At 54.7% G+C, this 26,147-nt stretch overlaps 1 protein-coding gene across 10 annotated transcripts in view; it reads right to left on the bottom strand.

The window, feature by feature from the left end:
* MYT1 (myelin transcription factor 1) overlaps positions 1-12,292 on the bottom strand; it is an 82,022-nt gene extending 69,730 nt beyond the window's left edge. For all 10 annotated transcript variants that reach the window (XR_010578811.2, XR_012419695.1, XR_012419696.1 and 7 more), the window contains exon 1: positions 12,006-12,292. The gene's annotated coding sequence lies outside the window, so the exon portion shown is untranslated. The remainder of the gene's footprint in view (positions 1-12,005) is intronic.
* Between the last annotated feature and the right edge of the window lie 13,855 nt (positions 12,293-26,147).

Below are 26,147 nucleotides of genomic sequence, written 5' to 3'. Positions count from 1 at the left end.
GGGCATACCCTCTATGCCCAGACAAAACATTGATCGCGGGAAGTAGTGGATAAAAAAAATCCAGATACGCACAGTCTCAAAAACTGCGCATTGAACACTGAGTAAGGGGAGTGAGGCCAGGGCGGTGCCTGCGGCAGGAGTGGTGATCATTATCTACAAGAAAAACAAACCACAAAATCTTGTATGAGATATAACACTGGTAAATACTGCTTGGTCCAGCAGTGAAACGTTGAAGATAACGAAAGATAATGCTCAGTGCTACAAAGGAAGCTAGTTCTGGGGCCACAGGGAGGCCAACCAGCCCATTATACTTGGGATCGTCCTGTCCCACACCTCATGAACCCCACAGTCCTGGGCAACCGACCAGTGAGGCTCCCTAGCACCAGAGCACTTCCAGGGGAGAAGGTGTCCCCACCAAGGCCTAAAACAGAGCGTGGGGCTGTCCTGTGGAGAGCCAGAGGTTTGGCCTGCAGAGAGGGGCCCAGTAAGGGGTCAGCACGTGTGTGGGGTGAGGAGGGCGCTGGTGTGGGGAAAGAGGTGGGTCAAGGAAGTAAACATATTGAAGATAATGGAAACCAGCTTTCTCACCGTTGGAAGAGCAAGTCATGCCTGCGGGAAGGCAGAACTTCAGAGCGAACCCTGTGTGGGAACTGGAATCAGAGGTGATCAATGCGAACTTGTGTTTTTCAACATACATCGATAGATGGAGAAGGAAATACAGACCTAGGTGAAAAAGGGTGTGTGTGTAGCTGTGTGTGTAACTGTGTGTAGCATGTAACTGTGCATGAAGCATGTGTGTGTAACTGTGTGTGTGGCGTGTGTGTAATTGTGTCTAGCATGTGTGTAACCGTGTGTAGCATGTGTGTAGCATGTATGTGCATAACTGTGTGTGTAGTGTGTGTAGCATGTGTGTAGCATGTATGTGCATAACGGTGTGTGTAGTGTGTAGCATGTGTGTAGCATGTATGTGCATAACGGTGTGTGTAGTGTGTAGCATGTGTGTAGCATGTATGTGCGTAACTGTGTGTAGTGTGTGTGTAGCATGTGTGTAGCATGTATGTGCGTAGCTGTGTGTGTAGTGTGTGTGTAGCATGTGTGTAACTGTGTAGCGTGTGTGTAGCGTGTGTGTAGTGTTGTGTGGCATGTGTAACTGTGTGTCTAGCATGTGTGTGTAACTGTGTGTGTGGCGTGTGTGTAACTGTGTGTGGCATGTGTGCATAACTGTATAGCATTGTGTAACTGTGTGTAGCGTGTGTGTAGCATGTATGTAACTGTGTGTAGTGCGTGTAGCATGTGTGTGTAACTGTGTGTGGCGTGTGTGTAACTGTGTGTAGCATGTGTGTAGCATGTATGTGTGTAACTGTGTGTAGCATGTATGTGTGTGTACACACATGCGTCTTCCCAGCCGTGTCCACTAGAGGCACAACACCCAGGTCTCAGGCTAAGCACCATTTTCTAATAAAAGGAACCCGAGTTCCAGGCCCCAAGCAAGAAAGGCAAGAACAAGGAAGGACAGTGGAGCTGAACTGAGGCTATGGAAGCCTCTGTACTGGTCAATCAGGGACAATCTGAGCATCACAAGAAGGCTTTAGCCCGTGGGATAAAACAGGAAATAATGAGTCTATAGAGACATTCATCAAAATCAAGTGATGGTTTGTTGAGGATGGAGATATTTCCAGAGTTTCAAAGTACCTTCCCCCCAGATATTTATGAATTGCAAAGGGAAAATGACTGGCATTTCCCTCTGGCATAGAGGTGCCGGGATGCCCCAGCGAATCCAGTGACCAAGTCAACATTATTAGTTCAGGGACAAGTGAGCGTCAGGCGAAGGGAGAACCTCCCACTCGGGTGTCCCTGCATAACCCAAGTCCAACCACAGGCAACACTGGACACACCACACTGAAGGGCATTCCACCAAATGACGGCTCAGCACCCTTCCAAAAGCACGAGGTCGTGAAAGATAGGGACTGAAACGACTTCGGACGAACGAGACGCCAGGACCACGCACAGCACGCGGCTCCTAACTCACTCCCGAATGGGTCTGAGGACCAGGTGGCTGTGAGGGCGGGGCTGGAGCAGGGGAGGGCGGCCTCTCTGTTGGAAACACCCACCCACATGTCCTGGTGATGGCCTCACATCAGCAACACGCCCTCAACCGCTCAGGAGAAACAGCTGGGCCCGTCACCTGAAACATTTCTGTGGCTTTGAGATTGTTTCAAAATGTATTTTTGAAAATAATGAGGATGGGGGATTGCGATTTAAGTAACCAGTGGTCAGTGGAGGCCTCTGTGAGAAGAGAAGCTGGGACCAAGGAGGATCCTGAGATGCCTCGTCCGGGCAGGACGCTCCACCTCCCTCTGTCCCAGGACTGCTGCTGGAAGACCCTAAAGTCCGTGATGTACTCGGCCTGCTTCCAAAGCTGGCTGGACAGGTGCTGGCCCCAGCCCCACCCAGGTTTCTCTCGGGGATGGCTGGCTCTGTTCCTGGGGGCCTCCGGGAAAGCCCAGGGGACCAGGCACCTGGGAAAGTCTGACAAGCTTGGAAATTTCCATAAAGAAGGTGGAACCCATGCCCTAGAAACGACGGGTCCTATGGGGCTGAGAGGAAGGCGGAACAGGACTCCCTCAGCCCACACTGGACCCCCCGCATTTGCCCCAGCCCCCAGTCTTTCCCAGCAGCGGCTCCAAAACAGCCCCACTAGCTCCGGAGAGGGTGCCCTCGTCCCCGCCCCCGAGTGCCTCTTCCACTCCACACGCTGGAGGGCCACAGCTGCAGGGGCTTCTGCTACGGGGCAGGAAACACAAATGGGACCAAGGGGGAAATGAGGGCAAGTTTTGCTCTTTTTCTTTCCTTTTTTTTAATCTCTGGAATCCAGAGAGAAGTGAAATGAAGACTTGCTGAGTGGCGCAAAGGCAGACCAGCTTTTGCTGAGTTTAGGTGAAAATGAGAGAAGGGAGAGGTGGGGGCAGGGAGCTGGCAGTTCTATAGCTTTGCACATTTCTCTCATTATTTTGCTTCTAAATCAGCCTCGCTGGTACTTTCTCTATTCAATAAAAGCCAAATGCAAGCCATGTCCTCTAATCTCTCCAACAGCAGCTCACTGCTGAGAAAATAATACAGATGTAACTTCCAGCATCACACACTTTCTTTTCCATTTATATGCAAATAGTGACCTTTCACCCAGGCTGTCTCAAAGAAGTGTTTCCTTAAAAATGCAAATAGCATGTTGCAGGCAGTTACTGTGACTGAGTCTTTCTTATATTATTATCATTATTTCTTTTAACCTTACCAACGCTGTAAAAACAACAGCTAAACTGCTCTGCAGTAATAATGACTTTCCAACCAAATCACAGGACGGGCTCTCCAGGCGGCCTGTCATCCCCGGCTGCCAACAGGGGAGGAGTGTGCCCAGCCCGGGGCAGGCAGTGTGCTGGGAGGGACACCAACAGTGTCACATCCATCCCTCCCAGGGGTTCCTGGGAGAGTCGTTCAGCCGTGTGACCAGGCCTCACACCCAGGCCGGGTGCCCGGAACCCAGGTGGCACCAAGCAAACCACTCCACGCTGCTCCATGCAGACACACGCAGGATTTTCCTTCTGGGGCAAGAACATCCTCAGCTCCAAGTGGGGTTCAACCCTGTGACCCCAGAGTCCAGCACATTCGCCCCACACCCAGGACAAGGAACCCAGAGGGGGGACCTCCAGAAATAGGTGGCTCGCAAGAGCCCACCCAGGGCAACAGGAACGATGCTACAGGAGGAGAAGCCAGGGAGTGGGGAAAGGACACAACTACAGGCACTGGGGTAAGGGGCTCCCTCCTGCTCCCCTGACCATCTCTCCTGACTAGGCCAGGCCACAGGCTGGGGAGAAGCCCACAAAAGACACCCAGTCTATCAGCCGCACCTGCCCACCAGCCCACCTCTGTCTGTGGCTGCTGCCTCCAAGGGCTGCTCGAGGCCTGACCCTCCCATGGTGCTCAGGAGGGGAGGGAAGGGGGAGAACACAGAGAAAACAAAGGCAGCAAGAAGGGGCTGCGATGGAAACAGGCCTGGTCCAACAGGTATTCCAGATGCAAGATAAGAATTAAGAGGGTATGAGGCCAGGCATGGTGGCTCAAGCCTGTAATCCTAACACTTTGGGAGGCCAAGGTGGGTGGATCACTCGAGGGCAAGAGTTAAAGACCAGCCTGGCCAACATGGTGAAACCCCATCTCCACTAAAGATACAAAAATTAGCCAGGTGTGGTGGCACAAGCCTGTAATCTCAGCTACTTGGAGGCTAAGGCAGGAGAATTGCTGAACCCAGGAGGCGGAGGTTGCAGGGAGCCAAGATCACGCCACTGCCCTCCAGCCTGGGCAACAGGGTGAGACTCCATCTTTAAGAAAAAAAGAAAAAGAGGGTATGGCCAGAGCCAGTAGGGCTGGGTTGGCCTCGCAGGATCAAGAGGTCCCGCTCTGGAATTCTGCTCCAGCATTTTCGTTCCTCTGTCCCAGAAATTTTTCTTAGAACCCTACAGCTTTCCAGCCCAAAAAGAGAAGAAACTGCCATCTCCTTCTTCCTTAAACCCACATTTCACTGAGGCCTTACTCCCACGAGGACGGGCATCCCACATTCCCTTTCGGGTCTGCCCACACCCTGGCTCATCCCCAGTTCAGAAAGGAGAGGGCTCGAGGGAAGCTCCAGGCCTTCACAACAGTTCTGTTTTCCTCCTCTAACCCCAGGCTCTGCCTGCAGGGCTCCTGCCCACATTCCTGTTTGGGTCGGGTGAGCCCAGGCCGCTGCTCTCTGGTGGCCTCAACTGCAGCCCCAGCTCCGGGCTCAGAGCAGCCCTTCTGCTGCTTTTCAGGCTTAGAAAAATTATGGGGGGCGAGGGGATGTGTATGCTCATTTCCCAGCCTGGATGGACAGTGGTCAGTAAACGACGCCAACACAGAACACATCTGGGGAAAACACACACTTTACAGACACCAGAGGCTGCCTGGGCTCTGAGTGACTGGGCAGGAAGTGGGTGGCCAGCAGGAGGGGCTGGCAGGGGAGAACTCACCAGGTCCAGGAGGTCCCAAGGCCATCAGAGGGCTCTCCAGGAAGAGGAATTGGACTCTAACTCTTAGATCAAAGTGGGTTTGGGTTCCTCCAGATGCCAGAGGCGTAGGGAGTCAGCCAAGCACAAAGGCTCAGACCCTGGGGATGAAGGCAGCTCCACATCCAGTAGCAGGTTCTGACTTAGAAGCTGCATCTGCGATTTGCAGCCAGACAAGCCCAGGTCGCCAGGTGGATGACGCTCCACAGGGAACCACAGGGAAGGGGTGTAGGGCCCAGAGTCCTGGAGCTGATCCCCGGGATGGGCTCCAGGCAGCCTCCTAGGGACGGCTTCCCTGAATGCCACTCGGCAACAGAGCCACTTTGTCTTTCCTGTCAGGCTGATGCACCTGGGAAGTCGACTCCCTACTTACAGGACTTACCGCTAGATAAGGGAAGGCAGCAAGCTCACAGCACCTCATAACTCGTAAAAATTGGGCAAATTTAGCCGGGCACCGTGGCTCACGCCTGTGACACCAGCACTTTGGGAGGTCGAGGCGGGCAGATCACCTGAGGTGAGGAGTTCGAGACCAGCCCGGTCAACATGGCAAAACCCCATCTCTACTAAAAAAAAAAAAAATACAGGCCGGGCGCGGTGGCTCAAGCCTGTAATCCCAGCACTTTGGGAGGCCGAGACGGGTGGATCACGAGGTCAGGAGATCGAGACCATCCTGGTGAACACAGTGAAACCCCGTCTCTACTAAAACTACAAAAAACTAGCCGGGCGAGGTGGCGGGCGCCTGTAGTCCCAGCTACTCGGGAGGCTGAGGCAGGAGAATGGAGTGAACCCGGGAGGCGGAGCTTGCAGTGAGCTGAGATCCGGCCACTGCACTCCAGCCTGGGCGACAGAGCGAGACTCCGTCTCAAAAAAAAAAAAAAAAAATACAAAAATTAGCCAGGCGTGGTGGCACACACCTGCAGTCCCAGCTACTCGGGAGGCTGAGGTAGACAGAATTGCCTTGAACCTGGAGGCGGAGGTTGCAGCCGAGATGGCGCCACTGCACTCCAGCCTGGGCGACAGAGCAAGACGCCATCTCAAAAAAAAAAAAAAAAAAAAAAAATTGGGCCAATTTGTCTATGTGTGTCATGGGGAGGGAACAAACACCTCACAGCCAACCACTCTGATGCGTTGGTGACATGGCTGGGTCATGGCTCACCAAGGCAAGGGTTGGGCATGGCCTTCATGGAAATAAAATGAGGAAGCACAAAACTCTAAATAAGCCAGCCAGAACAAAATCAGACCACTGAAGAAAAAAAATGACTGTAAGAGGTATCTCTTTAATGTGCATTCATAGTCTAACATTTTATCTGGGCAGACATGATCTCAAATAACCAGAAGGCAGGGCTCAACCTCAAGAAGGAACAGAGAGGAGGAAAAATTCAGAACCACTCGATTGAGCATTTAAGCAGCTTTTCTTCCCAACACAAGTCTCCTTCCAACCTCAAAGCTAAAATGTGGATCCTCCCCTGGTCCAGACCAGCTTTGAAAACTCCATGTGCCGTGTGGACAAGGGGGCCCCTAGGCAAAATTGGGGTGTCCCCCTGAGGCCCAGCGGGTCCTAGACTTGGGGTGGCCTCATTGGGTCCAGCTGCCCCAGACTTGGGGTGGCCTCGTTGGGTCCAGCTGCCCCAGACTTGGGGTGGCCTCGTTGGGTCCAGCTGCCCCAGACTTGGGGTGCTTTCCTCAGGCCCGGCACCCCCAGAGGTGGTTGCCTGCAGGCTCTCCCGGGAGGCAAGCAGGGACACCCATCAGCCTGATGCAATGTCACAGCAGAGACACTACATCCGGAAAGCGGGATTTCAAATGTGAGACACATGAGAGTAAAGGTAAGTAAAGGAAGGCCCAGGGGCGGCATCTGTACCGAGCCTTGAAAGAGAAGCAAAACTTCAACTGCAGGAGATGAAGGGACATAGGGAGGCACGTTAGGGAATCTTGGGTAACAGCCCAGTTTGGGACGGAGAGTAAGGTTGGAGGGCAGGCTGGGGGCAGGCTCCACGTGTCTCCCAGGCAGTGAGGAAGAGACACGAGGGCAGTAAGGGTCACACTGTGGTCTGCGGGCAGCTTGGGGCACTGGGAAGCTCAGAGCCTGGCGAGCAAGTGTTCGGTCAGCAGTAACCGGGCAGGCCGCTTTGAACCATCCCTGGGATCCCCGGGACGGTAAATACCCTGGGAAAGTCAGAGCCGAGAGGGAGCTTGTCCCCCAGCTCTAAGTCTTGTGAAGAATGGGCAGCACCTTCAGTTAGGAGCCACTCGGGCTGCCGACAGAGCATGACTGCTAAAGCCATTTGATTTTCAGAATTCAAAAAACTCTGTAGGTGTGAAGACCCAAGTCTAGCTTTGACAAGCTCAGCAAGGTGCACACAGGGATTGGGACGCGTCTGGGGACCGGCTCACCGTGGGTTTGTGGGTCTGGCTCACTGGGAGGCCACCCCAGGCACCTGCTGCTGTCAGTTTGTGGTCCGAGAGTCTCAGGGACCTTCTAGGGCCTTCTAAAGCAGGCCCTGGGGCACATGGAGCCTCCAAGCTCCCGCTCAGGCAGGGCAGGTCAGCCACTGGGAGCTCTGAGGGTCCCTGGGCTGGGGAGATGTAGGGGGTCCCCCAGGACAAGGTGAGAGGCTCTAACCGCCCTGACCCAGGGCCCCCTCTTCTCACACCCCTCCTCTGATGTGTGGATCGCAGGCAGCAAAATGGGAAAAAAAGAAGAGGACCCAGATGGCTTCTGCCCCAGCCCTCAGACCACTGTGGAACACGATGGAGGTGTGAAGCCAGGCGTGAGAGAGAGGTGGGGCCAGCAAGCTCATCTGTCAGCAGCTCAGGCCATATGGTGCCTCCACTTTTCCTCCCCAGCATCTAGGTCCCAAGTGCTCACCCCCACCTTGCTGGCCACCCTGACTCATGCCGAGCGCTGCAGCCTACTTCCTGAGGACCGTCCAACCTGCACCCTCCTGGCACGGGCCATACTCCCAGGCCACGGTCCCAAACAAACCCCAAGGCACAGCGAACATATCCAGTCGACTCCGAGCAACTCCACGACAAACCACACACTCAGTTGCCTGAGCACAAAGTCACCCTCTTGAAGGCTGGGGCTGCTGAGTGGAGGCTCCCGGTGCTGCAGGACGAGGGATGGCAGGAGGGCCACAGACACCCACAGCTGTGTGGACATCCTCTCTCCTCTGCAAGGCCTGGACTCCAATCCTCGCCAAGGCAGATGTACTCAGCCAGGGCAGATTAAAGCATCCTGAGTTGCTTTCATTCCCGATTAAAATAACATTGCAATTTTTAAGTACAAATTGTAAAATAAAATTTTAAAAAAAGGATGAAGTGATGGGTGAAACCAATCTTCCCACAAGGAAAGCTCCTAATGGCATTAACCGTGGGGAGAAAAGATCACGCTTGTATCGGGTTGGTTCCACCAACACTGAAGATAAACAGGAAGACATTTTCAAACTCTGCTTTCCACTTGCAAGTATCCATTAATCTCTTCTCTCTGAAGCAGGCTCCATGGAAGCCTGAGATCAAAAACATTTTAATTCAGGTGAAATTCCTCTGGCTTATTTTTGTTTTGAGTTTTTTAAAGTGACGTTTGGGGAAATTTTGTCTGAAAGACAGAAAAATGCTGGGAACCTCAAGAGGCCATGGAAGCACATTCCCCCCAAGGCCCCAGCAAACACTCTGGGTGGGACAGTGGGCTGCCCCCAGCGGGGTTGTCCTGAAGCGGGGGTGGGTGCCGTGGTCTCCAAGGAGCAGAAAGCCCACAGGGGAGCAGCACAGCAGCCACTGCTCTCTTCTCTTCTGGGAAACACAGCGTTTCTCCGTCTGACTAATCTAATGATGCTGGTTCCCAAAGACCATTTTCCTGTAAACTCACACCACAGAATTCCTGTTAAAATTACATCGTAGACAACTAACTTCTGGTTTATTCATGAGTGAGTTCACAAGGAAAATGCAGAGGGGGAGGATCTAAGATGAGGAGGATGGGAGAGAGGAAGAAAGAGAAGATCCCCCCGGTCCCCCGCCGCACCCTGCTCCACTCTCCCGCCGGCCTCTGCAAGAGAACAGGCAACAAAAGAGGGGCTCTGAGATGTGTCTTCCAGCACTGGGACAGGCAGAGCATCCACTCTCCAAGATGCCTGAGTGAAATGAAAGTCTGGCTGACCATCCAGTGCCTGCCTGCCCACAGTACCAGGTGACGGCCAGCAGCCCCCACACCCCACAGCTAACCCCCGACCCCTGCTCCAGCTGGGTCAGTTCTCTACCTCCTCATCCACTCCAGGCCTGGTGCTGGCCAGTGTTCTGGTTGTTCCTGGTCTCGTCCCCACCCTGAGCCCCCACAGAGGGACTGGGTGGCCCCAAGCCCTCCTCAGTCTTTTCCAAAGTAGACGTGCCTTTTGCACGGAGTCCATCCAGGAAGAGCTCAGCCCCCAGCAGCCTGCCCAGAGCCACCGAGCAGCTGCTGGAGGCCCCAGGTTTCTCTGGCACTTTGTCAGTTTTCAGGAACCTCTCCTGCTCTCTCTGCACAGCACTGGGTTGTGCAAACCGGCCTTCCGAGCGGCGCAGCCATCACCAGACTGAGCAGCACCCGGAAGGCGGTCAGTCAGGCCTCTGACCCCATCTCCGTCTCCCCAGTGCAGAGTGGTGTGGGGTGTGGGTCTCCTCTGCCCCCCACACCACCACGAATGTCATTGTCTGCACATTCAGTGACCCCAGGCCAGAGAGGAAGGGAGTGAGTCTCTGGGCAGCACCAGGGAGAGCACCCACCACCTCCACAGCCAGGGGACAGGCCGAGCGCCAGCCACCATCCAGGCTGTCTGTGGAGCCAGCACTGCCGTTGGTCAGCTGCCAGAGCTGCCCAGCGTGCACCCCATGGCCGCATACCCTCTACCAGCCTCTCCCTGACATCTCTGGGCACTAACAGAGCTTCCAAGCAGAGGCTGCTGCAACCCCCAGACCAGAGCAACTTTGCATCCCGCACGGCTAGACGGGGTCATCTCAGAGAGTTTTTCGCGCTCACACACCTGGGGCATTCAAGGCAGTGGGTGATCACTGCCTTTGCCAGAATCTACCAATGGGGGGCCAGAGCTTTGGCTCCGAACAACTGAGGCCACCTCCAGAGCTGTGGGCAACGACTGAGGGTCACACCAGCCCCCGAGTGGCACTGTGGACAGAAGCAGCCCCCCTGCCTTGGGTAAGCTCCCAGGCCCTCGGGCGGCTCCAGAGTGGAAAAGTCTCTTTGTCCAACTCTCCGTGGCTCCTGCACAGGCTGCTGGATCAGAAAACACTCCTGTGAAGTTCGTCACCATCCAGGTGCCCAGGGCCAGGGGCCCCTGTAGGAGTCTCAGTCTCTACAGGACAGAAGAATCCAGAAATCTGCCTCCTTCTCTTTGAAAACAAACTGCCCTCTAAGCCCTGACCCAGCCTCCTCTGCACAAGGAACAGCTACCCAGGGAGACAGGGCAGGGTCCTGCCCCCACTGGTAGCAGCACCCAGGCTGGTACCACAGGACTCCAATCCCTGCTCTCGTACTCTTTTGTTTACTGTTAATTAACAGGGCCATATGGAAGGAGGCGATAATCACAGCCAAGGACCAATGGGAGGGGAGCCCTGGGTGGCAGGGAGCCTGGGGGCCGAGGGGAGCCTCCCTCAGTCAGCCCTGGGTGAGGACACAGCACCCCCACTCCCCAGGCCACAGTGAGGCCAAGGCAGGCTCTGCCAGCACCTCAGAGGAGACAGAGCCAGTGCACACCCCTCAGCACCAAGCGGGCCCCCCCAGGCCTGCCCCAACATCCCTCCCACCTTTTGTGCACTCAGCCACTGGCATTGGAGGTGTCCTCGGGTTTCTGTGATTTAAAAAAAAAAAAAAAAAAAACTACAAGGGCAAAATTCTCCACCTCCCTCTCCCAAAAGGATAATTATAATCACCGCTGTCATTACCATCGTTATCGTGACAGGACCCAACCCGCCTGCAGCCACAGAACCCCCCGCACCACCGCAGATGTTTTGTTTCCAAAATTAAACACCCAACTTTACCAGCCAATGATGTCCACTGATTCAAAGGTGATGCTGAGACAAGCAAAGCCCCTGGTGACTCAGAGGAGCAGTGAGAGCCCACCGCTCCAGCACAAAGCCACCAGCATTTGTTTATTTTCCTGGTTTGTGAATTCGATGGACAGAACCAAAGTCCACGGCCCCAAAACTACAGACAATGGCATTAAGGTGCTCAACGCCTAAACCAACTTCTTAGCTAACCCTGATTTTTAGTTTTAAATACAAAAATCCAGTTACACTACCACCATAGCCAACCACACTCCACAGCCTCACGGACACGCAGCGAGAAAAGGGGCTGAGAAGCGGCCGATGTTTACTTCTGCACGTCTGTCCCACAAACGCATGCACCCTAGATATTGATCCTTAAGTTGAGAAATGCGTGACATGCAGACAAAACGTTCACGTGAGCCCCTCTACTCAGTACCTTGGGTAGGGGTCACACGTGACACACCCCAGACTCTGAGACCCCGCTTCAGAGGGGTCAGTGCCCTCCCCAGGTACGGAGCCGCTGGGTCCCACGGCCACAGACATATCCGTTGTTCCTCTTCCAGAAATGCGCATAAAGTTTCTTGTTTTGATATGCACTCCCCCTCCCCTAATGTCTCCTCTGTCAGACGCACAACATGTCCCCTGGAATCTCAGAGGAGCATGAACAACAGAGAGGCAGGAGAAAAACAGCACACGGCAGGCCAGGGAGGAGAAGAAAGCCCCCGTCCTCCAGAGCAGTTTCAAAAAGCCATCCTCAGACCTGCTTTTCCTGCAAAGAGAACCTTCATCTTAGAAATTAACTCTGTCCGCGCACCCTCTCCCTGTCTCTGTCCAAGAGGAAAAGCCAAGCATTGGGTATCTGCCTTTGTCAGAAAGAACGTAACATTGACTTACCTTTCCCCACAGCTATTGTCTGTCCTCTTTCAAAATGACATCACGGAAAGCAATCATGAAATTTACATGGGGGGTGCAGGGTGGACTGGGGGAGGAGAGGGAAGGCAGCTGGCTCCCGTACAGCGGTCACATGTGGGGAAGCCTGCGTGCGGGTTTCAATTAAATATCTTCTCCCCTTAGTGTGCGAACTCCTAAGCCAGCTAAAGGCGACGTCTCATTTACTTAATGACTGCTCTCATTAGCAGCAGTGGCACGGGCTGGCGGAGGAGGCTCCTTTGTAAATACGCTACCCATGAACCCTTGGGGCTCCAATATATCTGTTTACTCTCTGAGGTGAAATAAATTTACAGTATAGCATCAGAAAGATGGATCTGCTGAACTGGGGGTGAGAGGTGTCCCAGGCCAGTGGAGCCCTGTCCCCTGCTCTGAGCCTCGGCCAACAGAAGGTGCCTACATTTGTCCACCCTGATTCATAATCAATGTGCAGCATGATTGAATTTTTTGAAAAAGCAAAACACACAAAAGGGCAGAGAGCATTACAACCACCACATTCACCCCCCTCTGCTTTCTCTGCCAGTGGTTCAGTCCAATAATTCCTAATAGCAGCAACCGGAATGACAGATGCCCGGGGTTAGCATGGCTACAGCGAAAGTACTTGACAATATTTATTGGTGGTTAGGAATATGACCTACCGTCATAAAGAACGGGCTGCAGAATTTATTACTCAGATGAACCGGGAATATTACATACTGGCTCATCTGCATATTCAAGTACCCGTGACTTAAATGGATACGTATTTTTTAACGGCATAAAAGGTAACTATAGCCACAGACCAAAAAACAAAGTCATGCACACAAAGAATAGATCAGGAAAAGACATTTTTCTGTGGTCACACTTTCCCTTTCACTTTAATTTTTACAATAATAAAAACCTTCCCAAAGAGAACTCAGGGACCCCTGAGGCCTGGGTATCCCACCCCCTAAAAAGACTGAGTTTATTCCAACCAGAGCGAAGCCCAAGTTTTCTGCTCTTTTTCTGATTCTTTTACAAATGGCCTGAAAGGAGCTATCCAATGAAAATCAGGAAGAGAAAAATCCATAACACACACAATGGAAGTGCCCACCCACTCTCCATGCAGCCTGACTGTCTGCCTTCTCATCTGCCAGTTTGTGATTTTTTTTTCCCCACATTCAGGGATAAATGTAGGAATTTCTTAAGTAAGAGTACTCAAGGGCCAGAGTATTCTTGTTTGCGGCCCAAATCTCCTTCTTGTACTGATAAATCAGGCAAACAATTGTCCATTATCATAATCAGAATGTTAGAAACAAAACTGTGAAACACAAGGGTGAAAACTCAATGTGAGACACCTGCAAAGATGCTGCCATCCAAGGCCAGCTGGAGAACAAGAAAATTCACGTCTCAGAAGTTCAGTGCAGAGATTTCAACAGACAGTAAACATCATTTCTTGGTAAATTATGCGAGAACACAATACCCCAATTAATTAGCACCAAAGGGCTCGGGCCACCAAAAGTGTGAATGAGGCAGAACTGAAACATTTAGCTTTCTCTAAGAGACCATGTTTTGAAAATCTTAGTGGCTTATTTTTAACATACAATTTGTGCTTTACACATTACATACAAACCAATAAGCTTCACCCCACAGGCAAGTATCTTAGGTTCTTGTACACACACTATCCTCAACAAATAAAACACAAAATGCACACAGAGCAATTGTTTAGATTGAGCACAAGGAAATAAATGCAAGCCTGCACTGGTCAAACTGAGGATGAAATATTAATTAGTCAAATGAGAACAGTTTGAGGTTTCCACAATGACTGCCTACCATTTTTAAATTCTGTCATAAACTTCTATCCATCAGTACAAAAGGACACACTCGGCTGTGAGCACTCCTGAAAGCCGTTTCTATCTCCTCTGGACATGCTGTGAGTGCCAGGACGTCTCCCATCCCAAACCTTCGGCATTCAGAAATTCTACTAAACTCTTATCGGCAGGCTGCAGGCTCTGGGCAGGCTTGCGGGCCATTGTTCCATGATGAAGATAGAATCAAAGGGAGGGCCGTTGCTGAATCAGCCTTATTTCCCAGCAACACCCAAGGTTTCATGAAAGCGACTTAATTCAGATATGCAGCAGTCACACCTAAGAAGCCACAATGAAGCAGAGGTGGCAGCGGGGAGAAATCAACCCGTACACCACGGGCTTCGTGAGGCCCAAGAGTTTTTTCAGGTAATAGAAATTATATTTGTGAAAACCTAAGTCTTTCGGCATTTCTCACTTCCCCTTTTGCACAATCACAGGCCTCCTGAGGTGCGGCGCTCTGGTGGTCGCGAATGGGCCCCCAGACCCTCTGTGGGCTGCTCAGAATGTGCCTGGAAACTTACAGCTGGTGCCTGCTGGCAGGACCTGGAAACTGACGACTGGTGCCTGCTGGCAGGACCTGGAGGGCCCTGGGAGCTCCCGCCGGGAGGTCAAAGTGGCATGAGCAGTTCAGAAGAGGAGCTGTGATGAGTAAAGGTTCGCACTCTTTACCTGACACGGCAAGAGAACAAAGGAGTCCAGGGGAAAGAGCAGGGCCGCAAAGGGGCCGCCGCCCTCCAGCCCCTGGGAGGGAGCCTGAGCGGTGGGTGGATCCGAAGTCTGATCAGCACTTCGGACAGCGCTCTCCCCCCAGAGCGCCTCCGTCTTTGTTCTCCGCACAGGGAAGCCTCCGAGCTCGCGCCGGTTTTCAGCCATCGCCAAACTCGGGGCTCCGGGCTGAGACAGAGAATTCCAAACCCCAGCAGACCCCTGCTTGTGAGTGACAACAGCAAGGTATAGTCTTAAACTTATTTTCTTAGAGAGGGTGAAAATTTGTCAGGACTTTTGAAACCATAAAATATTTTCTCTTCCATAACTAAGCATGGGGTTAGTTCCTTCGGGTTTTATTTCATAAAAACCTGTGGGAAACTCACATGTGACTTTTCCATAATATGTTTGGAAAGATCCACCAGGAAATAACTCCTGTCTGACTGGCGGGTCCTCAGACTCCACACGGGGAGGGAAAGGGAGATTTGCAAAACCGAACTTGCGCGGCGGCCGCACTCACTGAGCAAGTGCTTTGTGTGAGTGGGAGCAGGCGTAATGATCGCTTAGCTGGTAAGATCATTTCAAATAAAGTGTAATTACTTGTGCAAATCTGCACACAGACATTCCAAGTGTCCGTTCATTTGCTTCATAAAAACTCTTTCAAGTAATTTTGGTCTAAACTTTCTGCATCTGTAATTGGCACCACCTTCTCCGGTGACCAGCTGGGGCTGAGGGTTTTCTTGTTTCCTTCTGAAAGCTTCCCCGCAGATGGGCGCCTGCCTTAATGCTGCAGACGACAATTAGGGCCGTTGTGTGAGGCCGAGATGGTGAGCATTAATGTTGTATAGAACAGCTGAGGGCGGGGGTGCTGCCCCAGGCCGGCCCTGGCAGATGGAGCAAACAAAACCGGGATCCACTCTCCGCCACACTCGGGGCTGACTCTGTGTTTCTGTCTCACACTCACGCAGACACACAAACGTTTGGCACCCAGTTTGTGAGACCCTCACACACACATGCACACTCACACACATGCACTCACACACAGCAACTTTGAGTGTGATGAGGACACAAGCAGCGGCAGCCCCAGCCAAAGCCCCTTAGCTACAGTTAAGTCCCAGGGGACATCTGCCACACACAGATTCTCTCTGCCCACCTTCTCACAGAGCCTTGCTGCCAGGCCAAGGGCTCCTGACACCCACCAGCTATATGGCCTGCTAGGCAGATCTGGGCAGGTAAATCACCAGAAAGAAGGCCTGACTGGCCTCTGCACACACCCTGCCCACCACTCTCCAACCTCCAACCTTCTGCAGGGCAGCGTTCACAGGGCTCTGAGCCGTCAGCACTTCTGCAAGCCACAGGATCCGCTAGAAGAGGAGGTGGCAGTTTCCCCAGGGGCCCTGGCCATTGTTCAGGAGGGAGCATGTCTGTCACCTCCTCGGCTGCCCAGAAAAGAGCACTGAGCACTGATGGGGGGACACACACAGCCAATTAGTCCCTTTGGCATCTTTGCAGAAACTTGTGAACAGACCAGGGAGGGATGCGAGGGGCTGGGGGTGGTACGCACCCAGGAAGATCCCGCAGAGTGTCATCCTGGCCAGGAGGTGCACCTTCTCTCTGGGAACACACGTCACTTCATGCTGAAAAAAGTTGCTGCACAAACTTGTGTCCCGGGGCCCTGGGGAGACCCCACTGCATCCAGCCAATCAAGACCAGGGAGCAGATAATCACAAATTGATACCCCGGCTGCCTGCCAATGAGACTCTCTTCTCCACACAATGGGCTCAGGCCCCAGACAATCTCTCCCCCCACCCCGCAGGGCCAGGGAAGGGGAGTGAGGGGAGGCACAGGGCTTCCCACACAGTAATGGACTCACAGTGAGGGAGGGGAGGGGCCCTTCCTGAAGATGCATCCCTTCCCCCACTTCCTCTCTCGGGTGGGACTGTCAGACCAGGTCCAGGATGAAACCTGGTGGGGAACCAGCCAGGATGGGTGAGTGGGGTCAGGTCTGGCTCCACACAACCCAATCATTGGCTGTTGAGAGGGCAGGCCCCTGAGAGCCCTCAGCTGCCGTGGTTGACTCCCCACCACCAGGTGCCAGGAAGAAGCTATGGTGGGAGGTGCCGGGGGAGGGGCACTGTAGAAGTCAAGACTCCCTGGACAACCCCAGGCCCTGCAGGCAGAGGCTGGGGTGAGCAGGAAGGAAAGGGCAGGGAGAGAGCGCTGCCCAGAGGGACCTGGATCTTCCAGCGGCCAGAGCCACACAGGGGTAGGGAAGGGCAGGGTGTGTGGATAGGAGTGAAGGTGCACACTGCAGAGGCCTTTTTCCGGAATGATTCCTAGTCCCTCAAACTGGGTCCACAACCTTTAACGGCCCACAGGGGCCCTTTGAAACGATGAACTTGGCCACAGCATCGAGCCTGGCTGTCCTCTGGGCCAGCTTTCCCTGATGCCGAGGGAAGCTTCCATCACCCCAGGCAGCTCAGGGTCACCTCCTCATCCTCAGGTGCTGCAGGTGTCTGTCCATGCAGGGGACAGGTGGAGGCCCAGGTGATGCTGGCTTCTTTCTCCCAACACGTGGCCAAGTCCAGGCTAGTCTCTCCCATCCAGGGCAGCATTGAGGGGGAGACCTGAAGTATGGAGGGTTCAAACCTTTGGAGGAGGCAGATCTGGACTGACCCCTGACCGGCCCCTCCCAGCTGGGTGGCCAAGAGCAAAATGTTTAACATTTACATCTTCGGTGAGGCCTGTGGTGAGCACTACTGGGCGGCAATAGATGGTAAAGGGTGTCCCAAGGGAAGCAACGAATTGCACTTGAGTTGGGACACCCCTCAAGGAATGAGTCGGGTTGCTGAGGGTCTGGGTGAGGTTGGGACAGACACCACAGGAGACCCCAGGGCTGACCAGAGCCATGAGGTGAGCAGCAGCACCCCCTGAGGGAGAAGCCGAAGAAGGGCAGATTTGTGGGAGTTGCTGGCTCTGCTGGGATGTCTGAGCGCCTGTTAGTCACCAGGTGACACTGTCAACAAGGGTGTCAGTATGGAGGCTGAGGCTCAGGGCAGCGATTGGGCTGGAAATAAATGGTGAGTCATCTTGTTTAGAGGAGAGAACAGTGAGGGGGTGAATGTGCTCAGAGGCTGGTGAGCGTGCAGGGAAAGCAGGAAGGAGCAGGTGGGTGCAGGCGGAACAGGTGGGAGGCCAGGAGGGGCAGGTAGGGGTGGGGAGATAGGTGGGGCAGGTGGAGGTAGGCAGGGGAGGGGGGACATGTGGGGGGCAAAAGAGGGGCAGGTTGGGGGCAGGGGAGACAGGTGGGACAGGTGGGGCCAGGAGGGGCATATGGCGGTAGAGAGGTAGGTGGAACAAGTGGGGGGAGGGGAGGGAGGTGGTGGCAGGAAGGTAGAAGAGGGACAGGGATCAGGTGGGGCAGGTGGTGGCAGGGACCAGTGGGGCAGGTGGGGGACATAGACAGGTTGGGTAGGTGGGGACAGGGACAGGTGGGGCAGGTGGGGACAGGGACAGGTGGGGACAGGGGCAGGTGGGGACAGGGGCAGGTGGGGCAGGTTAAGGACACGGACAGGTGGGGACAGGGACAGGTGGGACAGGTTGAGGACAGGGACAGGTGGGGACAGGGGCAGGTGGGAACAGGTGGCAGCAGCAGTAGCTGTGTGGAAGAGTGGTTTCCCCTCTGAGTTCTGCCTCTTCTCCTCGTCCACAATGATGTCTGTGCTTAGACAGGGGAAGTGACCTGGGGCAGGTTGCCAAACTGCTCTGTGACTCAGTTTCCCGATCTATCAAATGAGGGCAACAGAAATGTCAGAAAGTGCTGGCAGGGGTTGGTGCTGATCCCTCCGCCCGCCCATCATGGAGACACCCCTCGCAGTAGCCACGTGGGCCCTCCCAACACCACAGCTATCAAATGCGGTTTGCAGTCCCAACTTGCTCCATCTGATTGGGACTCCCTACCCTTGGGGAAAATACGTTCTTCGGATGGAGTTAATTAAGATTGATTATTTAAAGGAACAATGGTGAGAAATCCAGGAAAAGCTTGTGCTGCTGTCTTTTGGTAGAACCAACCAGCCTGGTAATCCATTACGTGATGAAACGACTTGGACATGTTCAGAATCAGGACAGACAGAGCCAGCGCTCCTCTCTGAAGGTCTGCTCCAGAAAGGCCCTTCAGCCCCCGCACCCCAACTCAACACACACTCAGGGGGCCAGCGCCAGGGGAACCTGGCCAGGCTGAGTCAGAACTCACCAGGTTGACCAGATGCATTAGGGTTTGAGGGGCATTTGCCATAGGCCAGGGATCCCAGCCTCACCCCACAACTGGGAGAGTCCAGTCCCATGTGTGGGATGCAGCTCTGGCTATCGAAGGTGGCAATACCTCAGCCTCCCTCAGGGCTGCGTGTCAGCACTGTACCTCCCTGCCCTCAACAGGAAGCCAGGCTACAGCTGACCCAAGGGAACACCAGACATCACCCACCATAGCTGGGTTCCCAGCACTCAGCGCCACCTGGACTGGAGTGATGCTGAGCCAGAGCAGGGGTCCCGCCTGCTGGACACACCCCGGGCTCCAGAGGTCACAGGCTGCTGGTCATCGCTGTCTGGGCTGGTACTGGTTTCTGCTTTAGTAGGCCCCCCAATACATGTGCACCTCTGAAGCCCCTCTGGTCTGCCCATACGGCTCCTCTGCTTGCTCTGCCCTGACCCAGGGCCATGACCTTGGAAGGAGGCATCCTAGGTGGATGGGCTGTGTGGATGCTGGCTGAAACAGCAGAGTGACCTGGAGGACAGAAGCTGCTCAGAGGACCCAGGTCACCAGGCCCTCAAGTCTCTGAGGGGACCAGCCCAAGGGTCCTGGGGGTCTGTGCATCTCAGAGCCGCCTCAGCCACAGTCCAGCCCAGGAGACAAAGGATGCTGGGACAGAGGAAAGACAGAGGAGAGACAGCTGAGGGTTGGGGGCACCAGCAGGAGAAGGCAAGCAGCTCCCTGCAGCAGCGGCAACCTAGGCCAAACTCAAGAAGAACTGGAAGCAGTTGCCGAGGGGCTTCCTTTCCATCCCCCTGCAAGTCAGACTGGTGTCAAAGTTCTGCAGAGCTCAGAGGGCTCTCTGAGCCTCTCTGCCCCTGTGGGCAGGGGCAGCTGAACAAGGCTGCAAGCTCAATCATGCATAGTTGGGGGAAGCCAGGAGGCTCCATGCTGAGCCCAGGATGCTGCACCTGCCCAGTCCTGTGAAGAGAGGGACACAAGGTCCTGACAGGGAGGCCTGACCAGGAAGGAGTGTTAGGTGAGGGCACAGCATGAGTGAAGGCCGCATGGCAGGAAAGGGAAGCACATTCAATGAACAGCAGGACTGGGCTCAGAGGGAGGAGCTCAGAGTGAAGGACTTGGAGAGTAAGAAGCTCAGGCTGAAGGCACTACCCTGGTCAATGGGCCCAGGAAGCTAAGAGCAGTGTGAGAAAGTACCCCCGTCCCCCCGCCTGCCCACCTCATGACCTGGCCACCCTGAGGTAGAAGAAAGTGGGGAGGAGAGATAGGTGTGCCCAGAGTGGACCAGGAGAACAGTGAGTGACAGGCCCCTGCCTGACTGTTCTAGGAGCATCCAAGAGGGTGAGGCAGGGGTGGAAACCCCCTGATGCCCTAGTCCTACCAGCACAGAATGACAGCCAAAGGCAAAAAGCAGCTGAGCCAGTAGGAGAGATAAGAGGTGGAGACAAAGGCCAAAGAAACAGAGGCAATGGCCAGGGAGGGGCCCAGGGACCAGGATCAAGGGGATTAAACACAGAGATGGACACAGACAGAGGCAGGAAAGGAGACAAAGGATGTGGGGAAAGAGGTAAGACAAAGGCAGAGAGGTGAGGCAGAAACCAGGCCGGCTCAGACAAACAGAGAGGTGAGGAATACAGAGAAAGAGAGGAAGACACAGACTGGCCGACCACCAGGGTGCCCAGGAACCAGCTTGGGGACAGTAGGGAAAGGGAGCAGCCGCTGGGACGCCCTGACTGTCCCTGTCATCGCCTTCCACCTTGCAGGGGTCACACCACATCTGCATGTGCACATGCGTGTGTGTGCCTGAGTGTGTGTACACACACGTGTGAGGACAGAGGGCCCAGCGCCTTGCCCTGCTCCAGGCTCTGTTTAAATGGCTTTGGAATTGTGCTCCCAGAACAGATGGCCTCGGAGATAAAGCTACCGGGTGCCTGGACAGAGAGCGAGACTGCGGGCGGTTGCCATGGCAGGCTGGACTGGTGAAGATCACTCATTAGCAGACAGAGAGCAAGGCCCACAAATGTCAAGATGGGCTCATGGGGAGGGGCACCCCCAGCAGAGCCCCAGGAGGGAAAGACCCTGGACTGAATGTCTGGGCCCTGCATTCCCAAGAATGGAGCTTGGCGGAACAGGTAGGCACTGGCCTATTGCTGACTGATGTCCAAGGACAACAGCCATGCTGGCCTGGCCATGTCCGGAGAAACACCCGCCGCCCAGTCTCTGTCCCAAGATGCCTAAGCTGGAGCCCGAGACACACTGACCACTGGATGGTTCCAGCCATGCCCCACGTTGGAGATCAAGAGCCAGTCTAAGGCCAACACCACACTCTGGGATGACAGGACGACTTCCTGAGTGAAGAAGCCCCCATCCTCACATACATCACTCTGGGGAAGGGGTGGGAGCCAACCACAGGGGCTCTAGAGCCTGTGCCCAAGGCCCTCCCATCCCAGCTGGGAGTGCAGAGAGGGAAGGGGCAGCTGGAGCCCTGGACAGGGTCTAGGAGGCAGACCCTGGAGCCAGCTCCCCTACCATTCCAACAAGCACACCCTGAGCACCTCCATGGCCAAACCCCACTGAGGAAGCCAGGCTGGACAAACCCCACTGAGGAAGCCAGGCTGGATGTCCCCACTGCCACTCAAGCCATGGGTCCAGCCCCTGAGGAGGAGGAACGAGGATGCTCCCATTGGTGCCAGCCACAGGGCAGTTTCATCCTTTAGTTCCCTGAGGGTCCACAGTGTTGTTCCCAACTTGTAGGTGGGCTCAGAAGGGTCAAGGGCCCACAGCTCCCAGACAAAGCTGGGACTGACGCCCTGGACTGTCTGGCACCAAAGGCTGGATCTGAGCCAAAGAAGGGCCTCACTGATGCCTTCCTCAAATGAGAGCTCAGGAGGGACAGACCCAGGGCCGGAGGAGTCCCTGCTAGGCTTTAAAGGAAGGCAGAGCCAGCACAGGAGGTTTCTGCCCTGGAGCGAGCAGAAGGCATACGGAGGTCCAAAAGCAGAGCCAGGGCACACAGTGTGGGGTCCAGGAGCAGAGCCGGGGCACACAGTGTGGGGGCAGCCGGGACGGCAGAGCCAGGGCACACAGTGTGGGGTCCAGGAGCAGAGCCGGGGCACATAGTGTGGGGGCAGCCGGGACAGCAGAGCCGGGGCACACAGTGTGGGGGCAGCTGGGATGGCAGAGCCAGGGCACACAGTGTGGGGTCCAGGAGCAGAGCCGGGGCACAGAGTGTGGGGTCCAGGAGCAGAACCAGGGCACACAGTGTGGGGGCAGCCAGGATGGCAGAGGGGACCCTGGGCAGGTGCCTAAAGGGCACACCCACCAGGACAACAGGGAACACGGGCCATGGAGCCTGGAAGGCCTTGGGCCTAGTCAGCCTGGGACTGCCCAACTAGCCCACATGCCTGCACCTGGCCAGGCCCAGGACCTCTGCCTAGAGCCCCAGAACCTTCCCCGTGACCCCAGCCTAATATCCCCTCCAGATAACCCCAACTTCCCAGGCCAGAGCAGCATGGGCCCTCCAAATCCAAGAGCCCCGGGAGGCCCTTCCACCCCTACCACACACAACAGACCCTACACACACACACCACACACACACAACACATGCAGACACACAGACATACACACCATATACACACCATATACACACCACACACATATACACACATACCACATACACACAACAGACCCCACACACATAGACACACACACACAACACACACAGACATACACACCATATAGACACCACACACACACATAGACACACACATACACACACACCACATACATCAAACAGACCCCACAGACCCACAGACACACACACCACACACAGACATACACACCATATACACACCACACACACACAGACATACAAATACACGCACACCTCACAAACACACCACACACATACACACAACACAAACACACACACACACCATATACACATCACACACATATACACAGACACAAACACACTACATAAACACACACACCACACATACACACATGCAGTGTGTGTGCAGTGGATGTGCAGAGACCCACCAGGATGACACCACCTCCTCTGCCAGCACACAGGCCACCAGTTCCTCCTTACACGAGGCCCCAAGCCCTGTAGAGCCCCAGTTATGACCAGGAACTAAGGCTCAGACAGTGACTAAACTCAGCAAGTTTCCAGGGAAAGTTAATGGCAGAGCAAGGACACCCCGGAGGTCCCAAACACCATAGCCCACCTCCCCCAACGAATGCAGGAGCAAGGTGTGAGCCCCGAGGAGGTGGCAAGGGAGCAAAGCCATGTTCTGAGTGGCCATTGTCCCACCACCTGTGCCAAGAGCCGCCGGCCCTCCCGGGCGTGGGTTTGCCGGCCCCACCCCAACACTTCAGCTGTAAGGGCACCTGTATGCAAATGCCACCAAGGGCACAGGGGGAGGGGGCTGCCCAGGCCAGAGCATGTAGGGTACTGGGAGAAGGACAGAGGAGGTGACCTGGGTGACAGCTGTGTGCTTGGGGTTGGGGGGCCACAGGCCCCTCCCCCAAGGGATAAGCAAGATCATAAGAGGAGGGGTGTGAGCCCCACCCTGAGCCTAGGAGCCCGAGGCACCAGCCTAAAGAAGGGGCTGTCAGGCCGGGCGCAGTGGCTCACACCTGTAATCCCACACTTTGGGATGCTGAGGTGGGCGGATCACAAGGTCAGGAGTTCAAGACCATCCTGGCAAACGTGGTGAAACCCTGTATCTACTAATGATATAAAAATTAGGATGTGGCAGTGCACGCCTGTAGTCCCAGCTACTCGGGAGGCTGAGGCAGGAGAATTGCTTGAACCCGGGAGGCAGAGGCTGCAGTGAGCCGAGATCCCGCCACTGCACTGCAGCCTGGACGACAGAGTGAGACTCAATCTCAAAAAAAAAAAGAAGGTGGAGCTGTCCCACCTGAGGAACAGTGTGCTTGGAGCATGGGCCTGCCTGGGCCCGGGCACATCAGTCACCATATGAAGCAGGTGCGCTGACGCCTCCTCTCATCCAGCTGCAAAGTCTCCTTGGAAACCCTGCCTTGGACCCGCTGAGTCTGCAGGAAGCTGTCCCACCTGGCAGTCCCGGCAGGAGGAAGAGCCCCAGCAAGCGCCCCTCACACACCACGATGGTTCCAGTGAATCATCACCGCACCTCACAGGAAGATTGAATTTACTTGTTTTACAGGCTCAAATAAATGATAGATCTTTTCTGAGGTCCGTGACAGCATGGCTGAGTCAGGAATGGGGTCCCAGTGGAGCCATGTCACTGGTACACAAAGTCCCAGGCCCTGACCTGCAGCAGCCAACACAGACTTGGAGGCTCAAAACCACCAGATGTCCCACAGCACCACATGAAGAACTGAAGGGCAGGAGCTTCCAACACAGATCCACATGACAGGCAATGTGTGCACACCAGGTACACAGGGGACCAAATACACACAAGCCCTGAGACCACACAAAGCCCGTGGGTCAGATTCAAGGTAGCTGACACCCAGCTGGACCACCGAGATGTGTACCCAACCTGCACCCTCACTGCAGCCACAAGCTTGTCTTGGGCGCCCCCCAACCTACCTGACTGAAGAGGACCAGAAACATGGGAACATTCTGCCACTGGTTTCCAAGTCACAGAAGATCCCAGACATTCCACTGGCTCCAAGTTAATGAAGCAGCTTGCAAACTCCTGCTACTCCGCTGTCTCCCTTTGTGCAAGTGTTCATCAGCCCCATGCTTGCAAAAGCTGGTTTCTTCTAGTGCCACACAAAAGCCCATTGCAATTGGAAACCTGCAGGAGGAAGACTTGTCTGTAATTTGTGCTTTTAGGTTGAAATTGCCACCTCTGTTTCTGACTTCAGTGCCTCTGACCTGGGCCTGGAAAGATGAGGAGTGGGAACCTCCTGGCAGCCAAGAGCATCCTGTGGACAAAGGAGCTAGGGGAACGCAGGAGCCAAACACACTCCCACACATTGTCCTGGGGTTGGAGGGCTGTGTACCTCTGGAAGGTACAAAGGATACACAGCCGACGTTCTCTTCTGAACCCATCCTCTGCCCAGGACAAGATGACCTGGGCACTCCTGATGCAACCACTGAGAACCTTGAGGACCTCGTGCTCCCCTGTGCCCCGCTCCCCCAGGCCTCCTCCACACAGATACTCCTGTGTTTCAACACCCACAACAAGCCTGGTCCTGACTGACCTCCTCCAAGTCCTACTCATATCAGGACCTTTGGACGGCCCTGACACAGCACTTAGCACCCTTGACTTTGCCAGAAAGCTCAAATAGGTGAACTCTCTCTTCCACTGGGATGTAAGCTCCCCAAGAGTTCCTGGCACACTGACATTGCTCCTTAAATACCTGAATGCTCCAGCTAGTCCCCCGAGTTCTCCACAGGGAAGACCAAGTCACATCCTGTTCAGGGCTCTCCAACACCGACCATGAAGGCCTGACCCCTACTCTCCTTGGGGCCTGGCCCAGATATCTAGACTGAGCTTTTCTCATCAAGCACCAGCCTCACGACCCTGTCCTTGCCTCTGTGCACCCAGCCTGGCCTAGTCCCTGCAGTTCCTGTACTGACACCCTCCCCTTCCCATAGCCAGATCCCTGGGTGTACACCTCTTCTCTGAGAGGTCACACTGGTCATCCAGACACTCCAGTGTCTTAGGACCTGAGGACTAGTCTGCCCATCACTGACCACCAGCTTCTTCCCCTGGGTGCCCGTAGGGGCAGAGAGGAAACTAGACCACTCTCCACAGAAACTAGACCACTCTCCACAGTAGTAGCCCCTCACCTAGGGAAGGCCTGTCCTTTCCCCACAGTCCTCCACTCCCACAACTTACCATGCACCAGTTCCCAGCTGCTGCTTTAGGGCCCTCATCCCTCCAGTAACGTGAGTAAAACTCCAATATCCTAGTCTACAGACCAGAAACCCGAGGCCCAGAGAAGAGTCAATATTTGAACCTAGGTCTTCTGCCTCCAGAGAGCCGTTCATATTCCCTTGTCTTCATAGCCTCAAGGCAGGAACTTAGAGACAGGGAGAAATGACATCTTCACCCAGCATGGCCCCAACCTGAGGCAGACAGTAGAGCTGCACAGAGGGGTTGTGTTTGCGTGCATGTGTATGTGTGTGAACATCCATGTGTGTACATCTGTGTGCATGTGCATGCCCATTTCTGTGTGCATACGTGTGTGCATCTCTGTGTACACATCTGTGTGCATGTGTGCGTGCATCTGTGTACACACCTGTGTGTGCATGTGTGCGTGCATCTGTGTACACACCTGTGTGTGCATGTG

This window comes from Macaca fascicularis, chromosome 10 (assembly GCF_037993035.2).
Source record: "Macaca fascicularis isolate 582-1 chromosome 10, T2T-MFA8v1.1".
In the NCBI taxonomy this organism is placed as follows: Eukaryota; Metazoa; Chordata; class Mammalia; order Primates; family Cercopithecidae; genus Macaca; species Macaca fascicularis.
The sequence above is the reverse complement of the archived record's forward strand: the minus strand, read 5'-3'. Positions and strand labels throughout refer to the sequence as shown.